General features: G+C 40.2%; 1 long non-coding RNA gene across 1 annotated transcript; it reads right to left on the bottom strand.

The window, feature by feature from the left end:
* Positions 1-710: 710 nt before the first annotated feature.
* LOC104805007 lies at positions 711-1,084 on the bottom strand. The gene is made up of 3 exons (XR_770424.1): positions 1,018-1,084; positions 807-936; positions 711-738 (listed from the first exon to the last, which is right to left on the bottom strand). It is a non-coding gene; the product is annotated as an uncharacterized LOC104805007 (long non-coding RNA).
* Positions 1,085-10,576: the final 9,492 nt, after the last annotated feature.

Raw genomic sequence — 10,576 nt, forward strand, 5'->3', positions numbered from 1 at the left:
ATCATCGAACAAATCTCGCTGCAATCCTCCTAATCCATAGATGCGGCCCTTATTTGGAGAGACCGACTGAAAAATGAAGAAAATATTTAAAATTGAAATAAAGTATTAAAATATAATATTTAAAAATGAATTATTTTAAATTTTACCTCCACATAGCAACGATCTTGGTCCGATGCAGAGAGACCGGATGAAGAACCCGCTGAATCGCCAACATTTTGCGAGAGTTGGGTAAGTCGTTGAGTTACCGTGCTTACAACTCGTTCTGCACGGGTATTGACATATGTCCCATCGGGCTTTTTGTATGTCCGAGCGACCAACTCTACGATTGATGGCGTTCTCCCCATTTCTTTCTCCTATATATATATATTATTAACAGAATAAAAAATCTACAATTAAAAAACAAATTAAAAATTAAATTAAAGTTTAAATAAATACCATCTCTTTTTGCCTCTTCTTGAATGATTTAGCACCGGAGGTATGACGATGAGGCCCATCACCCTCGATTTTTTGGGACAGACGACTTTGTTTCGCCTTGGAACTCTTGTTCTTGAAATGGTCTGAGTTCCAATACGTAAGAAGCTGCTGGTACAAGTCATTTGTTGCCCACTCCAGTGGCAGTCCATGCAGCTGATGACGGCGTTTGGCATTGTTCATCATTTGTTTCGACCGCTGCATACCCAGCTGGTTGAACTCTTTGTAAACTTTATCGATGTACTTTTTTTTCCACCGAAAAGATTGCTTTAAAAAAAAATTAGAGTTAGTGATTAATTATTTTATTTAAATAAAATTTTAAAAATATAACTTACGATGAACGAATGCCACCAAGAACGTTTGATGTTGTCCGGTACCACCGTCCAACAGTAGTAGAGTTGAGGAAAATTTGACGTTATTATTGCTGTAAATTTTTTCCTCAAATCTTTATCGTTAACCCCGAACCTAATTATAATAACAATTTATTAATATTAACTAATAATATAATTTAAAATAAGTATTGAAATAATTTAATTTATAAATTACCATAACGCCCCGTCAAGTTCGGGATCGATTAGCGGGACCTCGCGAGTGTCGAAGGAATTTAAAATTTCCTCTACCTCCTCCAGAGTTATATCAATCTCTGGGAAAAATGGAGGAGCGTCCACCGGTTCTGGAAGACGAGAAGGTGGCGGTGGCGGCGGTGGCGGTGCTCCAGAAGAACCCGCTAACAATCCTCCGGAATCAGAAAATCGCCTACGAAACTGTAAAAAAACAATAGTTAGTTATTAATACAAAACATAAATATTAAAGAATTGAAAAAGAATTGAAAATCAATTACCATTTTGGTTTTTTTTTTGGTCGAGATTTTTTTTTTGCTCGGATTTTTTTTTGTGGGAGAGAATGAATGATGGGGAAGAATGGGGCCGCTCGCCCTTATATAATCGAAAATTCCAACGGATTTCCAACGGGTATCCGTTGGAAATCTCTGGGCGCATTTAATGTTGTCTGATAAATTCCAACGGATGACCGTTAGAAGCTTCATTTCCAACGGGCATCCGTTGGAAATATTCTGGAATGACGCAATGGACGCCAGGTGCGTCGAACGGATTTAATGTTTCAGAATTTCCAACGGATGCCCGTTGGAAATGAAGATTGTAACGGGCATCCGTTGGAATTTATCAGAACGGATTCAATGTTTCAACTATAACAAAGGGTGTCCGTTGGAAATTGCCAACGGATATCCGTTGTAATTCTGGTGTCGATTCGATTGGTGCGCTTCGATTCCAACGGATGCCCATTGGAATTTAACATTTTTTTTTAAAAAAAAATTTAAAAATCTCAAAAATACAAATAAATATGATAGATTTTTCAAAATACAAATACATATGAAAACAATAAAAACAAATAAGTCTACATAGAATCTTCATCACTTTCATCATCCGGAGTTGTATCATGGTCCGAAACGAATTCGTCTATATCGTCTTGTACGTGTAACGAATCATCAAGTAACTCGTCGTCTATGTTAGGAAGTGCAAGTGTCTCGTCGTAATCATCATCTAGTCGGATGGGAAGAACCGGATCTTCAAGTTGGTCTTGCATGGGCTCATCCAGATCTTGTGTTGTCGACGACGAATCCACGATAATTAATCTTCGTGGGTTAATCTTCAAAACAGCCGACCATTGATCTTCCCGTCGCCGTTTCACCGATGTCGCAGAATGTTTCGGATATGGAATGAAGCATACCTGGTCTGCCTGATCTGAAAGTATAAAAGGATCGTACTTTGCATATGAACGTTTCGGGTTTATGTCAATACCTCCCCATCGATTTTTCCGTGAGCCGCGTCCCGACGTTGTATCAAACCAATCACATCTGAATATGATTGTTTTCAACCTGACTAATCCTGGATACTGGAGTTGGAAAATCTGCCGAAGAACCCCAAAGAAATCAGGATCTTCCGATGACCCGCTTTTTATACAAACTCCGTAGTTGAACGTGGATTTATGTTTTCCATGATCGTAAGTGTGGAACGTGTATCCTCTGGTGAACATTATCGCCAGCAAATGACTTTTCTTCCAGGTCCATGTGATATATCTCTAATCCATGCCAGAATTCTATCACTGCATGACTAAATCTGCGCATAAAAATTAAATTAAATGATATGAGTAATTATACACAAATACATACACGTACATATATATATATAGCTAGAATACTTACGTAGTCTCGAAGCCAAGATGCATAATGTTGTTCCTTCATTCCTTCAAGTTCCTCCCCACATAGATTAGGATATGTTGCCAAAACATCCTCGTCAAAAAGTCTTAAAATTTGCTCTCCGGTTTGCATAACAGGACCTTCCTCAGTAACGATTTTACCTTTGGTAAAAAGCGTACGATTTTGTCTAAATGGATGATTCCTTGGAAGAAATCTGTGATGACAGTCAAACCAGCATGACTTTCTCCCATGTCTCAACTGAAACGCTTCTGTTTCCTCCATGCAAAACGGACATGCAAGTCTTCCATGTGTGCTCCATCCCGATAGCATCGGGAATAAGTCCGAAACATGAATCATAGTGGTAGAGATAACTTATATCGTCTTCGTTAATAGCCCTCCTTTTCTTCGTCTGAATATGAGATTCAAAATAGAAAGAACTGAAGTAGGAGATCTCCTCTTACAAATACTGTTTGACGATAGATCCTTCCACTGCTGCTTTGTTTTTAGCCTTCTTCTTCAGATGGAAAAAAAATCGCTCAAATGGATACATCCATCTAAACTGTATTGGACCACCGTATATCGCCTCATCTGGTAAATGAATAGGTAAATGTTCCATCACATCAAAAAATGAAGGTGGAAATACCTTTTCCAATGCGCAAAGTATCTCAGGAATGTTGCCTTTCAAAACCTCTACATTACTTCTTCTCAGAGATCTTGCACATATATCTCGAAAGAATGTGCTGATACCGCATAACGCTCCGTGGACACTTGGTTTCAATATCTCCGCAAATGCAATAGGAATAAGTCTTTGCATGAATACATGGCAATCATGACTCTTCATTCCCATAAGTTTTAATGAATCAGTATCAACACATCGCGCCAATTTGGATGCATATCCATCAGGGAATTTAACCTCTTCTTTTAACCATTTAAACAAGACCGTTTTACCTGGTTTTGTGAGTCTGAATATCGGCACAGGTGCGTGACCATCACGTGTCAACTCCAACTCTTTTCTCTTGCATATATCTTTCAAGTCCTTCCTCGAGTTGATGTTATCTTTACTTCTCCCTGGCACATTCAGAACGGTGTTGATGATTTTATCAAAAAAGTTTTTCTCTATATGCATAACATCCAGATTGTGTCGAAGCGTTAGCGAACTCCAGTAAGGCAAATCCCAAAAAATACTACGCTTATACCAGTTATGTCAATCACCAAATCCTTTGCACTTCTTATACCCAAAATTTTCTCCACAATGCACAGAAGCTTCCAAATCATCCAAATATCCACTATTTATTCGCTCAGAATAAATTTGCTCTCCGGTTTGCATAACAGGACCTTCCTCAGTAACGATTTTACCTTTGGTAAAAAGCGTACGATTTTGTCTGAATGGATGATTCCTTGGAAGAAATCTGCGATGACAGTCAAACCAGCACGTCTTTCTCCCATGTCTCAACTGAAACGCTTCTGTTTCCTCCATGCAAAACGGACATGCAAGTCTTCCATGTGTGCTCCATCCCGATAGCATGCCATACGCCGGAAAATCACTGATCGTCCAAAGAAGAACCACTCTCAGTGTAAAATTTTGTTTCACACTTACGTCGTAAGCAGGGACTCCAATGTCCCACAAATCCTTCAACTCCTTAATGAGCGGCTGTAAATACACATCAAAACTCTTCTTCGGATGTTCTGGCCCAGGAATCAACAATGTCAAAAACATAAATTCTCTTTTCATGCACATCTCAGGTGGTAAGTTGTACGGAGAAAGTATAACTGGCCATAATGAATACTGCATGCCAGACTGTTCGTACGGACTAAATCCATCAGTACACAAACAAAGATACACATTCCTAGGCTCAGCAGCGAATTGAGGAAATACCATGTTGAAGTTTTTCCACGCCAAAGCATCTGATGGATGTTGCATTTCTCCATCAACGGTAGAATGTGAGGCATGCCATCTCATATGCGAAGCCGTTTGTTGTGATTCATACAAAAGCTTCAATCTGTACGATATCGGCATATAGAACATCTTTTTATACGGAGTTTGTCTCCGTACATTTTTACTCGGACGATATCTGTTAGTCCCACAGAATTTACACATAACCAATTCTTTTTCTTCACCCCAGTACAACATGCAACCATTTTTGCAAACATCAATCTTTTCATAAGCCATTCCCAAATTCTTCAACATAGCCTTTGTATCATAATACGATTCTGGAGCTTCGTTATTTTCAGGTAAATATTCACGCAACGTTTGACAAAATGAATCCATGCAACTTTCAGTGACATTGTAATCCGTTTTCATACTCATCAATCTTCATGCAAGAGATAAACGTGACTGACCTTCTTTATATCCTTCATAGATAGGATGATTTGCCATATCCAACATGTCGAAAAACCGTTTTGTTTCGACGTTTGGCTCCTCATGATCTTGTGATGAGCTTTGCTCAGCCAATGCCCTAGGAAAAGCATCTGTCACCATTTCAACATAAGGATTTCTTACATCTTCATCTACATCATACCTCTGCTCGGCCGAGACATGTTGTCGACCCGTTGTGATTGTCCGAACTTCTTCTCCATGAAATCGCCAAATATAATAATCTTCGACAAATCCCCTTCGAAATAGATGTTTACAAACATCATCTGGACTGCGATATTTAAAATTGCGACAACTTGTACATGGACATAGCATTTTTCCACGTTCTTGACACAACGGCTGCATAGAAGCAAAATTCATAAACTGTTCCAAACCGTTAATGAATTCTTGCGTTACCTCTTTTGTAATCGAATCAACTCTTTCGTATATCCACTGCCGGGACGAACGAATATTCGGATTTGTTGAAGATGTCATTTTTAGGAGAATTTTTCGTAAAAGAATAGTATAAGAGTGATTTAGAGAGTGGTTTGGACGAATTATGGCCGAGTGCTTTAAATAGAGAAACTTTCCAACGGATATCCGTTGAAAAGTTCGTTACCGTTACACTTTCCAACGGATATCCGTTGGAATATTTCGAACGTTATAACGTTCGACTATTTCCAAAAAGATCGTTACCGTTAAACTTTCCAACGAATATCCGTTGGAATATTTAACGTTCGAAATATTCCAACGGATATCCGTTGAAATTTGTCGAACGTTATTTCCAACGGGAATCCGTTGGAATATACGTGGAAATTTTCCAACTCAAATATCCGTTGATATGCCGTTGGAAATTTCCAACGGATTTCTAACGGACGAATCCGTTAGACGTCCGTTGAAAATCCGTTAGAAATGCGTTGGAATTATTCCAACGAGGTGCTGTTGGAAATCCGTTGGAAAAATTCCAACGGATTAATCCGTTGGAAAAATCCGTTGGAATTTCGCATTTTTTTGTAGTTTTCTTCTTGTTGAACTTGCTCAAATACCCCCGGAAATGCTTCTATCACCATTTGAGCATACAGATTTCTTATTTCAAAATCAAAAAATTGATTTTCTCCAGTTGCTTCTACCTCCTCTGTCTGTGTCCATACAACAGTATTCATCGTTGTCCTGATTTCTTCTCCATGCATATGTCATACGTAGTAATCATCCATAAAACCCCTTCGATATAGATGTTTGCAGACCACTTCTTGGCTTAGAAATTTTAAATTTTTACAACCTTTACATGGACATTGCAACTTTCCACGCTCTTGACATAAATGTTACATTGAAGCAAAACTCATAAATTGCTCCAAACCGGCACAAAACTCCGACGTAACTTCTTTTGTTGTTGGATCTTCTCTACGATACATCCACTGCCTTGAAGCATGTATATTTCGATTTGAGAAAGAAGAAGACATTTTGAGAGATTTTGGTGTGAATGGGAGGGAGAGGGTCACGGTTTGCTATATAATCGATATATCAACAGATGTCCGTTGAAAATAAAACTGCTACAATTATCAACGGACATCCGTTACAACTAACGGCCAAAAATAGTAATGGATATCCGTTACTAATCTCAACGACCAGTATCCGTTGATAAACTTTCGTTGAAATTAAGCCAGGCCTGAAGTCCATTGAATAAAATCGTTGAAATATATCAACGGAAAATTCTATTGCTACTCCGTTGTAATTATCAAGGGAATAGCAACGGAAATTTCCGCTGCAACATCCGTTGCTATTTTGTTGAATTCCATTGGCATTTGCAACGAGATTTGTACGTTGACAATCCGTTGAACGGGATATATCCGTTGATAAAAGGTTGTTTTTTTGTAGTGCAATTGCTGTAGATACTCGTATTAGATGCTATGAACGATATTTCAAGTTGATCAATGTCCCGAAACTGATCAAACACCTCTTGAGTCAAAATGTCGTACACATAGCATGCAGACTCATTCATGGACGGTTGCTTCATATTATGGTTCAGGGTGAACTCAACAGTCTTGTCACCTATCTTCATGGTAAGACGACCAGCTCAGACATGTACTACTGCATCAGCCGTATTTAGAAACGGTCGGCCGAAAATGATCGGTATCTTCGAGTCTTCATCCATGTCTAAGACAACAAAATCAACGGGAACATAATAATCCCAACTTTCAAAGGAACATCCTCGAGAATACCTGCGGGATACTTAACAGACCGATCCGCTAGTTGTAGCGCCATCCGTGTCAGTTTAAGCTCGCCAATATTAAGCTTCTTGTAAATGGACAACGGTAATAAATTGACGCTAGCACCAAGGTCGCACAATGCACGATCAATTTCAATGTTTCCGATTTTGCAGGGAATCGAAAAACTACCTGGATCCGATCTCTTCCGTAGCAACTCATGCTGTAGAATCGCGGCACTCACCTCTGTGCCCAAGGCTAATGTCCCCTTCCCAATCACCCTCTTCTTAGTGAAGATATCTCTCAAAATTTTTGCATAAGAAATGCATCTTAACTTCTAACTTCCGAAGCATATCAACAAATCTAGAAAACTGTGTATTCTCATCATGCTTCTTCAATCGAGAGGGGAAAGGAATGGGTGGTGCCTTAGGTGGAGGAGCTACATATGGTGGTTCGGCTTCCTCTACATTCAGCTGAGGCGTCTCGTTAGCAATGGCTTTCCCTTTCTCTTCAGCAATGTATCTAGACGTCGTCCCTTTTTCTGTGGTAGTAATAGGGACTGTTTCAGGTAGGCTCTCTCCACTTATAAGCTGAATGACATTGACGTGTTCTCGTGGATTCGGTTCGGGCTTTCCAGGAAATGTACCCTGCTGTATAGAGGGTTGTGATGCAAGTTGCGCAATCTGCATGTCCACAAGTTTCAGATGAGCCTCAACTCCATCTAATCTTCTCTCAAAAGTATCTTGCCTGACTTTTATGCTCTGTATCTCCGTCTTCACCTCATTAAATGATGCCTTCTGATCGAGCATTAGTTGGGAAGTATCGTCTTGATGTCCGCTTCATCGTTTTTCGTAGGTTGAGACGCTTGGTATCCCTGATTCTGCCCCTAAAAACGTGACTGAGTGAAACCCGAAAGATTCTGAGGAATTCTATGATAATGTGTATTCAATGCTCCGCTCGGGTTTCCGTAGGAGAAACTGTGGTGATTCTTAGGCGCGTTCGGGTTGTAGAGATTAGAAGGATTCTGGTACTGATTCCTTCCTATGTAGTTGACGTCCTCAACCGATTCTTCTTCTGATGTGGCCTGATCAACTAAAAACATTCCAGACTGGACCTTCTACGGATTAGATGTATTCTTAAGTCTCATGTGTTGTTTGATAGCCGATAAATCAGACATGACTGCCTTCAATTCTGCGGACTGGCCCAAATCTATCCGTCCTGTAGAGCGTCTGATGCTATCTCCTAACATCCCTCTTGCCTTATCCATCTTAGCAATCTGCATCTCTAGGGTGTCAAAGGGCATGTCATATACACTCCCTCCACAAGCGGCATCCATCCATGCTCTAGTATCGTCTCTCAGTCCGTGGATGAACGTAGGAAGCAACAGTCGCTTATCCATGTCGTGGTGTGGACAAAGGTGCTGATAGCCTTTAAATCTCTCCCATGTGTCATATAGACTCTCATCACTCTCCTGAGTGAAGCTGTGTATAGCTCTCTGTGCAGCTCGGGTCTTCTCCGGGGAATAATATTTCGCCATGAATTGCTCATGTAACTCTTTCCACGTCGTAATCGAGTTCGGCTCAAGGGTGTAGAGCCAATCTCTCGTCCGGTCCATTAGTGAAAAACGAAAGGCCTCCAACTATACATCCTCGATAGTCATCCCTCGTGCCTTCTTAACTGACCTGCACAACATCTTAAACTGAGTCAAGTGGGCAATGGGATTCTCTGTAGGCCGCCCTCTGAAACTCGCCTAACTAAACATCGTGATGCACTGTGGCGGTAGCTCGAAACTATATATGGGCGGTCTGTTGATGCATGATAGGAGTTGGGTGTGCTTCGGTGCAATATAAGAACCCAAAGTCTCATCTACAATGTAAGTAGCTTTGCCCTCGGTCTGCTGATCGTAGAGCGAATTCATGTGCTATTGGTTCATGTAGTTTTGATTCTCTTGATGCTCCTCATCATGAACCGCACGCTCTTGTTGACGGTCTTGCGAACTGCTCGACCTCGACATAGCTTCTCTTCTCTGCTGAGTTCGGATATCTCTCAAAGTACGCTCAATCTCTGGATCGTAGACTAGGTCTTCTCTCCTAGTAGAGCTCCTTGTCATGCACTAGAACCCTGCAAATGACAAAGAAAAAGAAAACTCGAGACCAAGTGAATCCACAAAAACCAACGAAAACCAAAAAGAAAAAGGAAAACAAAAACCAAAGAAAAAACCGAAAAAACCTAAAACCTAAAAGACTCTAAAAAGCACGTCTCTATCTAAACACAAGCAAAGATCTAGAATCAATAAAGATCTAGAAATAGGCTAATCAGTCCCCGGAAACGGTGCCAAAAACTTGATACGTGTGTACCGAGTCTAGAATTTATAACCCGATTCACAACTCACCGCAAGGGTATGGATCATCGTAACACGGGGTCGAACGCAAGGACTGGTAGCTAAGTCTAAACCCTAATCGAAACCAAATCAAAGTAAGCAAATGGATATGATGGTGGAAATATGTGGAAAGAATGGAAAATAAGGAAGTAAAGCAATAAAAACGAATGTAACTAGCAAGCAACGATGACTACGGGTGTCGGGAACATATTCGCGTGTATGGGTATTTACTAAGTATGCGAGAATAATGACATTGTACTTGTATTCGGGAATCATCAAGCAACAAGAATAGAGAATTCACCTCCCATTCTACTAACTCACTACCTACAGAGTAACTCGTCAATCTTCCGACTAGATGCATGAAGAACGCTTTCATCAATCCTAGATCGATCAAACAATATTCCTATGTGAATAATATGATCTATGTGATTCAGAATCTAAAGCAATTGATCACGGGGTCAGCAAACACCAATTCAAGTTAGGGTTCAAACATACCCAAAACACAAACAAATCTCTAACCCATATTCGTGGATCTACACACCCTTCAGGGAAAACAACAAAAAGCTCAAAAGAAAGAAGATGAAAGAAGGGATAGAAAAGCTCACATAGATGTGTAGTCTTCACGATCAAATCTTCCTTCTTCTTCTCGAAATCCCGTGAACTCCTATTCTTCTCTCACCAAAAGCTCCCCAAAAATTTGTATATAATTGTTCTCTAAGGGTCTATGTTGTTCTAGGACGTGGCTAGACCTTTTTTATAACCTTAGGGTGGCTTCCAAGAGTTCTTTTCCATTTAGGACTCTAAAAATCGCGAATTAGGTTTTTTCTCCGTCGGGTTCGGTTCCACCTTCTGTTTCTTGGCCTTCTGGACACTTGAACTGGACCAAAATAAGTTTGAACTCGGACCTCTTGAACCGGCCGATTCCATTTGGAACCAGACCGGTTTCACTTTTT

Source organism: Tarenaya hassleriana, unplaced genomic scaffold (assembly GCF_000463585.1).
Source record: "Tarenaya hassleriana unplaced genomic scaffold, ASM46358v1 Cleome106, whole genome shotgun sequence".
In the NCBI taxonomy this organism is placed as follows: Eukaryota; Viridiplantae; Streptophyta; class Magnoliopsida; order Brassicales; family Cleomaceae; genus Tarenaya; species Tarenaya hassleriana.